Source organism: Macaca fascicularis, chromosome 7, assembly GCF_037993035.2.
Source record: "Macaca fascicularis isolate 582-1 chromosome 7, T2T-MFA8v1.1".
In the NCBI taxonomy this organism is placed as follows: domain Eukaryota; kingdom Metazoa; phylum Chordata; class Mammalia; order Primates; family Cercopithecidae; genus Macaca; species Macaca fascicularis.
The window spans coordinates 45,021,580-45,029,591 of NC_088381.1; the positions used below are offsets into that span (position 1 = coordinate 45,021,580).

The 8,012-nt window shown below is 41.5% G+C and overlaps 1 long non-coding RNA gene across 1 annotated transcript; it reads right to left on the bottom strand.

The window, feature by feature from the left end:
* Positions 1 to 1,029: 1,029 nt before the first annotated feature.
* On the bottom strand, positions 1,030 to 6,122 carry LOC123574446 (uncharacterized). Its single transcript, XR_006699322.2, has 2 exons — positions 5,931 to 6,122; positions 1,030 to 1,199 (listed from the first exon to the last, which is right to left on the bottom strand). It is a non-coding gene; the product is annotated as an uncharacterized lncRNA (long non-coding RNA).
* Positions 6,123 to 8,012: the final 1,890 nt, after the last annotated feature.

Sequence of the window (8,012 nt, forward strand, 5' to 3'; positions counted from 1 at the left end):
TTGATCTTAGCCAAAAGGCTGAGAAGCGATCAATTGCTTTCCTAAATAATTTTACCAATTTCCACACCTTTCAGCCGAATATGAGGAGTCCTATTTTACCAAACTCTGTAACACTGGATATTAATATTTTAAAAAATACTTGCTAATTTGCTGTTGCAACTGTTATCTTATTGTTATATGGATTTATATTTGTTTGATTCCTAAAAATGTTCAGATTATTTTCATACACTTGTTTGCTGGTTCTATTCAATTCTTAAATTATTTGTTGTATTTTTCAAAATTGTACTCAGGTCATCAGGTGGAGAAAATTAATTAATCGCATTTCTCAGTTCATAGTTTATTGTCCTCACAGGTTAGTACAATTGTTCTCTTGAAATTTTTCTTTTTTCTCCCTTCTTCTCTGATTCCTACCATACATATTTATTCTTTTTTTTTTTTTTTTTTGAGATGGAGTCTTGCTCTGTCTCCCAGGCTGGAGAGTGCAGTGGCATGATCATGGCTTACTGCAACAGCTGGCTCCCAGGTTCAAGTGATGCTCCTGCCTCAGCCTCCTGATTAGTTGGGTTTACAGGCGCCCACCACTACGCCTGGCTAATTTTTTGTATTTGTAGTAGAGACAGGGTTTCAGCATGTTGGCCAGGCTGGTCTTGAACTCCCAACCTCAGGTGATCCATCTGCCTCAGTTTCTCAAAGTGCTGGGATTACAGGTGTGAGCCACTGCACCTGGCCCATACATACCCATTCTAAAGCATTTGTTATACATCCTTAAATATATACATTGCATGTATCCTTAGAAAACATGTATTATTATATTGTTTGTATATGCTATTTAATGAGTAGAATCTAGTTATAAATCTCATTCTGTTTCCCCACTTTTGCACTTAACCCTATGTTTGTGAGGCCCATCAATGGTGTTTTATGCATATCTATTCCATCACTTCTTTCTCCAGCATTGTATTTTCATAGTGTACTACATATTGTTGCAGTGACACTAGTTGCTTTAATAAACAAACCCCAAAGCACATAATGCTGAACACAAGTGAAGTTTATTTCTTGCTCTTGAAATCCAAAAAATGGGTATTCCTCATTGGTGTGTAGGTTTCTCCCCAGTGGTGATTTAGAGAACCTGGCTGCATCTATCTTGTGGCTCTGCCTTCTTTAACACGGCTTCCAAGATGGTCACATCCACCTGCATTGCACTGGCAGAAGGTGAAAGGCATAAATATCTTGTGTGAGAGGTTTTCATGGGCCTGGAATAGCAACATCATTTCCATTCATATTCTTTGACTAGACCTCAGTCAAATGGCTGTGCCTAACTGCAATGAAGACTGAAAAATGTAGTCTATTTGTGTGTCTTGGAAGAAAAGGAGATAGATTGAGCCACTAACCAATCTTGCCAGAGTGAGCAGCCATCATAAGGTTCTTCTCCATTTGTGATAATGAATACCTAGGTTGCCCTCACTTTCCCACCACTCAGATAAAGCCCACCACTCAGATAAAGGTCCTTGTACATTTCCTCCTAAAAACCTTTGTGAGTTCTCTGTGATAAACACTAACATTTGGTTTTGCCTATCTAATTTTTGCCATTCTGACGTCCATGTGTAAAAGTGGTATCTTGTGATTGCATTCCTCTGATTACTAATAAATTTGAGTATCTCTTCTATTTTGGGCTTTTGCTTCTGTGAATAACTTGTTCTTTTCCGATGCTATTTTTTTTTCTATAGGGTTTCCTGTGGCGTTTTTCTTTTTATTGATTTGCATGAGTTTTTATATAACCTAGAAGATAATCACTCTTTTGTTTTAGATATTATAAACAAGTGCAGAAAGCACATTCTTCTCAAGTACACATTGAACATTTCCCCCAGATACACCACATGCTGAGACATAATCAAACCTTAACAAATATCAAAGGAATGAAATCCTACAGATTGTGTTCTTCGACTGTGGAATTAAGCCAAACATCTGTCATATGTAGCTAATAATACAACCCCCAACTGCTTTCAGATTTGGTAGGACTTCTAAATAACTTATGAATAAAAAAATCACATGAGATTTAGAAAATATTTTGAACTGAATAATAATGAAAACACAACAAACCAAAACTTGCAGGATCATTACAACTAAAACTTCTCAAATTTAAATCTATTGCTTCAAAAATATTCAGATCATAACTTCATTTGTTCTTGTCTAAATTCTTTTTTGATTTCCTGCATCACCAAACCTAACAAAATTAAAAGGCAGGATAAGAGAAAAACCACTTCTGAAAACAAAGATAAGGTGGAAGAACAACAATATATTTTAAACTAGGAAAAAAAAGCAAAGAAAACTGTAGCTTGACATATTTGAAAGGTTTGCATCATCTTGGTATATTATATTTGCTGTGTAAATAAGTATGTTAGAGAAGCTGATATAATTTCTTAATTTGATTCTTGTAATAAACATATATAATTTTATTTTATAAACTGTAGGATATCAGCCAGACAGTGATTAGAGGAAAATGTATGGCCTTCTTTTAGATTCCTGATTTTCAATTCTTAGTTTTTTTGTTTGTTTTTTTTCTTTTTTTGAGACAGAGTCTCGCTCTGTCACCCAGGCTGGAGTGCAGTGGCACAACCTTGGCTCACTGCAACCTCTTCCTCACAGGTTCAAGCGATTCTCCTGCCTCAGCCTCTCAAGTAGCTGGGATTACGGTGTGCACCACCACGCCCAGCTAATTTTTGTATTTTTAGTAAAGACAGGGTTTCACCATGCTGGCCAGGCTGGTCTCAAATTCCTAACCTCTAAAAAAAAAAAAAGACTAAGAATTGGCTGGGCAAGGTGGCTCACGCCTGTAATCACAGCACTTTGGGAGGCTGAGGCAGGTGGATCACTAGAGGTTAGGAATTTGAGACCAGCCTGGCCAGCATGGTGAAACCCTGTCTTTACTAAAAATGCAAAAATTAGCTGGGTGTGGTGGTGCACACCGTAATCCCAGCTACTTGAGAGGCTGAGGCAGGAGAATCGCTTGAACCTGTGAGGAAGAGGTTGCAGTGAGTCAAGGTTGTGCCACTGCACTCCAGCCTGGGTGACAGAGTGAGACTCTGTCTCAAAAAAAGAAAAAAAAAAACAAAAAAACTAAGAATTGAAAATCAGGAATCTAAAAGAAGGGCAATCAAATTAGGACCAAATAAAGAAAAAGCAAAGAAGTAATAAAGAGCAAAAATCTGTGAAATAGAAAAAAATTTGCAATATGGAAAATAAATCCAAACATTCATTCTTTGAAAAGGTTAAAACAATTGATAGGCCAGGCACAGTGGCTCATGCGTGTACTCCTAGCACTATGGGAGGCTGAGGTGGGAGGATCGCTTGAGCCAAGGCTAAGGCTGCAGTGAGCTGTGATCATTTCACTGTATTCAAGCTTGAGTGACAGAGTGAGACCCTGTATCCAAATAAATAAATAATTAAATACAAATTGAGAAATAGTAGTAAGACTAATTAAGAAAAACAAAGAGACAATATGAATTACCAGTATCAGGAATGAAAAAAGCAGGCCATAAAAACAGATGCTACAGATATTAAAATGATAAACAGATATTATAAAAAATGTATGCTAATAAAATTGAAAATTTGAAGGAAGTGAATCAATTCTTTGAGAAACCCAATTTACCAAAACAAACATAAGAAAAAGTACAAAATGTGGCCGGGCCCGGTGGCTCAAGCCTGTAATCCCAGCACTTGGGGAGGCCGAGGCGGGTGGATCACGAGGTCAGGAGATCGAGACCATCCTGGCTAACACGGTGAAACCCCGTCTCTACTAAAAAATACAAAAAAACTAGCCGGGCGAGGTGGCGGGCGCCTGTAGTCCCAGCTACTCGGGAGGCTGAGGCAGGAGAATGGCGTAAACCCGGGAGGCGGAGCTTGTAGTGAGCCGTACTACAGACACCGCACTCCAGTGCCACCGCACTCCAGCCTGGGCAACAGAGCGAGACTCCATCTCAAAAAAAAAAAAAAAAAAAAAAGAAAAAGTACAAAATGTACATATACCTACATCTATTTTAAAAACTTCGATCCATAAGTAGAAACCTTCCCTCAAAGAGAATACTAGAGGAGAAAAAAGGGAAAATTTCTCACTTTTCACGCCAGCATAACTTTGATATCAAAACATAACAAAGTTATTACAAAAAGGAGAAATTACAGACTAATGTCTCTAATAAATAATAGAAGAAGGCCAGGCGTGATGGCTCACACATGTTATCGCAGCACTTTGGGAGGCTGAGGCAGGTGGATCACCTGAGGTCAGGAGTTTGAGACCAGCCTGGCCAACATAGTGAAGCCTGTCTCTACTTATTAAAAATATAAAAATTAGCTGGACATAGGGGCACATGTCTGTAATCCCAGCTACTTGGGAGGCTGAGGCAGGAGAATCACTTGAACCTGGGAGGCGGAGGTTGCAGTGAGCCAAGATGTCATGACTGCACTCCAGCCTGGGTGACAGAGTGAGACTCCGTCTCAAAAAAAAAAAAAAAAAAAAAAAGTTTTATCCAACTCCATTACTCAGGAAACCTCTTCAGAGCTCTCCTTGTCTGGAAGGCCCCTGACACCAACTCCAGGAGGCCAGAGCTTGGGTCTCAGTTGTACAAACTGGAGCTGGTTACTTAATCTCTTTGCGCCCAGTTTTCTTCGTCTGTAACATGAGATCTTGTTACCTAACTCACTGGCTCACAAGCTCAAAACAGAGCGAGAACATTCGAACACATTGCCGGGGGAGTGTAAACCGGATGTATTTTCTGGAAAGTAATTTGGCTAGATATATTCAGAAAGATTCAATTCCTGTGAGCTAGTAATTCCATTACTAGAAATTTATTATTGGCCCATAATCAGATATACAGACAAAAATGCAAGTAAAAAGGTGTTCGTGGCACTGTTGTTTTAATAGGAATATTTTTGTAAACATCTTGCAAGTCCAACAATCAGGGCATGGCCACCAAAATGATAACACATCTATTCTGATAAATGCAGCCATTACGAATTGCTGTAGCAGAATGTTTGGTAACATTGAAAAATGTCCATGACTTTATGGTAAATGAAAAGAAAAAAAGATACAGAACTCTTTGTGTGGTATGGCTCCAATTTTGTTTCATGAACTATATATGTCTATGGGCTTAGAAAAAAGACTAGTGGGAAATTTACTGAAAATCTTGTTGCTAGTGGTATAATTCTACATACATTTAAAATCGACATTTGAAATATTGTCCCAGCATTCCTCATAAGCATGTGTTGCTTTGTTAATAAGAGAAGCAAATATTTAAAAAGTAACCCAAATTAAAATTATTTGTGGGAAACTGCTTTGAAAATCATTGTGCTACACAAACGTGAGATGTAAGTGCATTTCTGGGGCTTTAGAAGCACAGATGGATTCCTGTTTAAATCAATACATTTGACTACAAGGAAGATAAATGGCTGAGTGGGTGGCCATGCTGGGTATGGCTCCTAAGTCGGGCGCTCTGCCTGCCCGCTCCGCCCCTGCAGCCCAGTAGTGAGAGTCCTGCCAGCCCTAACCCCTGTTTGTTTTTCTTCTCCCCCTGGATCCACCACCCAGCTCTCTTTCCTCTGGTAGGTATGAACGAGTCTGTCTGGTCTTGTCTGCTGAGTGAATCATGCCTCAGAAATGGGAAATGGCCTCAAGGCCAGGGCCTGTCTCCATGGAAGAGCTAGGACTAGCCTCAAATATGACATCAGCATGAGTGCTGAGGGTTTCGCTGCAGCTTCCAGGCTAGATGGCAGGCATGGGTGTTGTCATGTTTCTGGGCTTCTGGGCCAGGTCCTGATGGAATGCTAAAGTGATTTGACCAGACGCAGGTGAGGAGAAGGCTGCTTCTCCTGTGGTATGATTTGAGGGCATCCTTAGGTATCTCTGGTGCTGACTCACTCCCCTCCCATCCTGAACTCACCATTATAAAAACTCCTTTGCCAGGGAAGGCAACTGACAGGAGTGGACACGGAGGCTCCTGCTGAAATGCACGGGGATCGCACAGGGCAGCAACATCTCCTAATATTAGCACCGAGGCTCTGGAATCAGTCAAGCTTAGGTTTGGATCCCAACTCCACTACTGCTTGGGGACGTCCCTTGGTGCCACTGACACCTGTAAATGATGACAAAAAGCACTTACATATACAAAGCAGACGCCAGGCACAATCCTAAGTGCCCTTCTATTAACTCACAACAACCTTATTAGGAAGTTACTCATAATCACATCCATATTACAGAGGAAGAAATTGAGGCACGGGGTGGTGAATTAACTTGCTCAAGGTCTCACAGGATCAGCACTAGGATAAGTCCACACCCAGTGTGGCTCCTTTGCTTTTAATGACCATGTTTGGGAATCTTATCGGTATCAGATGGGATAATAATAGAAACTATGACTTATTAGGGGCTTACTCAGTGCCAGGCACTGGACTAAATGCTATACAGGAATTTTCTCATTTGTTCATCCCAATGCATGGATGAGGCAAGAACTATTGTTAGGTGCTAACATCACCCTGGCAGGACAGCCAACTGTATACAACGCCCTATGTTAAGGGCTGGGCCTTCAGGAGATTGCTATGGCATAGTTAAAATGTGTCCATAATAACTGTGATTCATGGTACAATCATAGCTTGACGGAGCTGGAAGAAAGCTTAAAGGTCATCTGGTTCAGACTCATTTTTACTGATGACAAGAACCAGAGTGTGTGTGGGAGGGTGATGGGGAGGTTTATTCCCACAGGAGTTTTGGGAGAAGATTTAGTGAGATGATAACAACAGCCAGCACTTACTGAGTTTGGGTGCTGTGTGTGCTTGTGTGTTCATCTCATTCAACCCTCCGACCAGATGAGGGTGACATTATTATTATCCCAGTTTCACAGATATGGAAACTGAGATGTTGAGAAGTTGAGCAAGTACCTTGCCCAGCGGCACACAGCTAGCAAGTGGTGGAGCGAGGATGCTGCAGACTGGATTCCAGAGCTCAGGTGCTGAACCACCATGCTCAATGCCATCCCAGTTAGAGAAGGAGGTTAAAAGGCCTGGGAAGAAGCTGGACTAGGTGGATGGGAAAGGCCTTTGGAGACTATGAAGTCTTGTACAGACACAAGTAATTACTGGAAGGAGGTAAAGGTCCCAAGAGAGGTATAAAGTGGTATAGACTTCAGGACAAAATCAAGGAAGATGTCCAGGATGAGATGGCATTTGCTCCTGGGGTAGGAGTGAGGGCTGTCCAGAGTATGTGTGGGATGGGGGTGGGGTTTCCTCCAGCCCTTCCCCATTGGCACGGGATGGCTCAGTAAGTTAGTTAATTGGCTCCTTAGCCCAAGTGAAGTGACCAGGACCACAGAAAGCTTTGGGCACCTAAAGCTGGGGTCCTGACTGCAAAGAACATGATGGGTGGGGAGAACTGAGAGGGCACAGAAGGTTGGTAGCAGGTGGGGTCAGGGTGGCCAGACAGCCTGAGTTCAAATCCTGGTGTTCTCCCACCCTGTAGTTATGAGGCCACAGACAAGCTACTCCACAGCTCTCTGCCTTAGTTTCTTCATCTGAAGAATGGGAATGATAATAATGGTATGTACTTCAGAGGCTTGTGTAAATATAACATGCTCATCTGTGTGAAATGTTTACTGTGATGCCTGGCACAGACATTTCTGTCATTCTAAGCCCAGAATACCGATTGGTACCACTATCCAGAGAAGAATAGGGTTAGAACAAAGCAGACACACGTCTATTTCAACCTACTTTCCTGGTAAACCTAAATCTGGCAGAGATGAATGGCTTCACAAAATAACAGACTAGCCAGCCCCTCTCCTCCATCCTTGGTTTTGTTTTTGCCAATCATTAGATTTGCTTTTCAGGGAAAGACAAGGAGAGTAGGAGACAGAGAAGGCAGAGGCCAGTGGGCTGCCAGTTCTGTGAAACCAGGCTGATAGACTTGTCAGTGGTTTCTGAGTTACCACTTTTATTTCTGACATCATCCTTGTGCAGCTCTGTCGGAATTTCTGAAC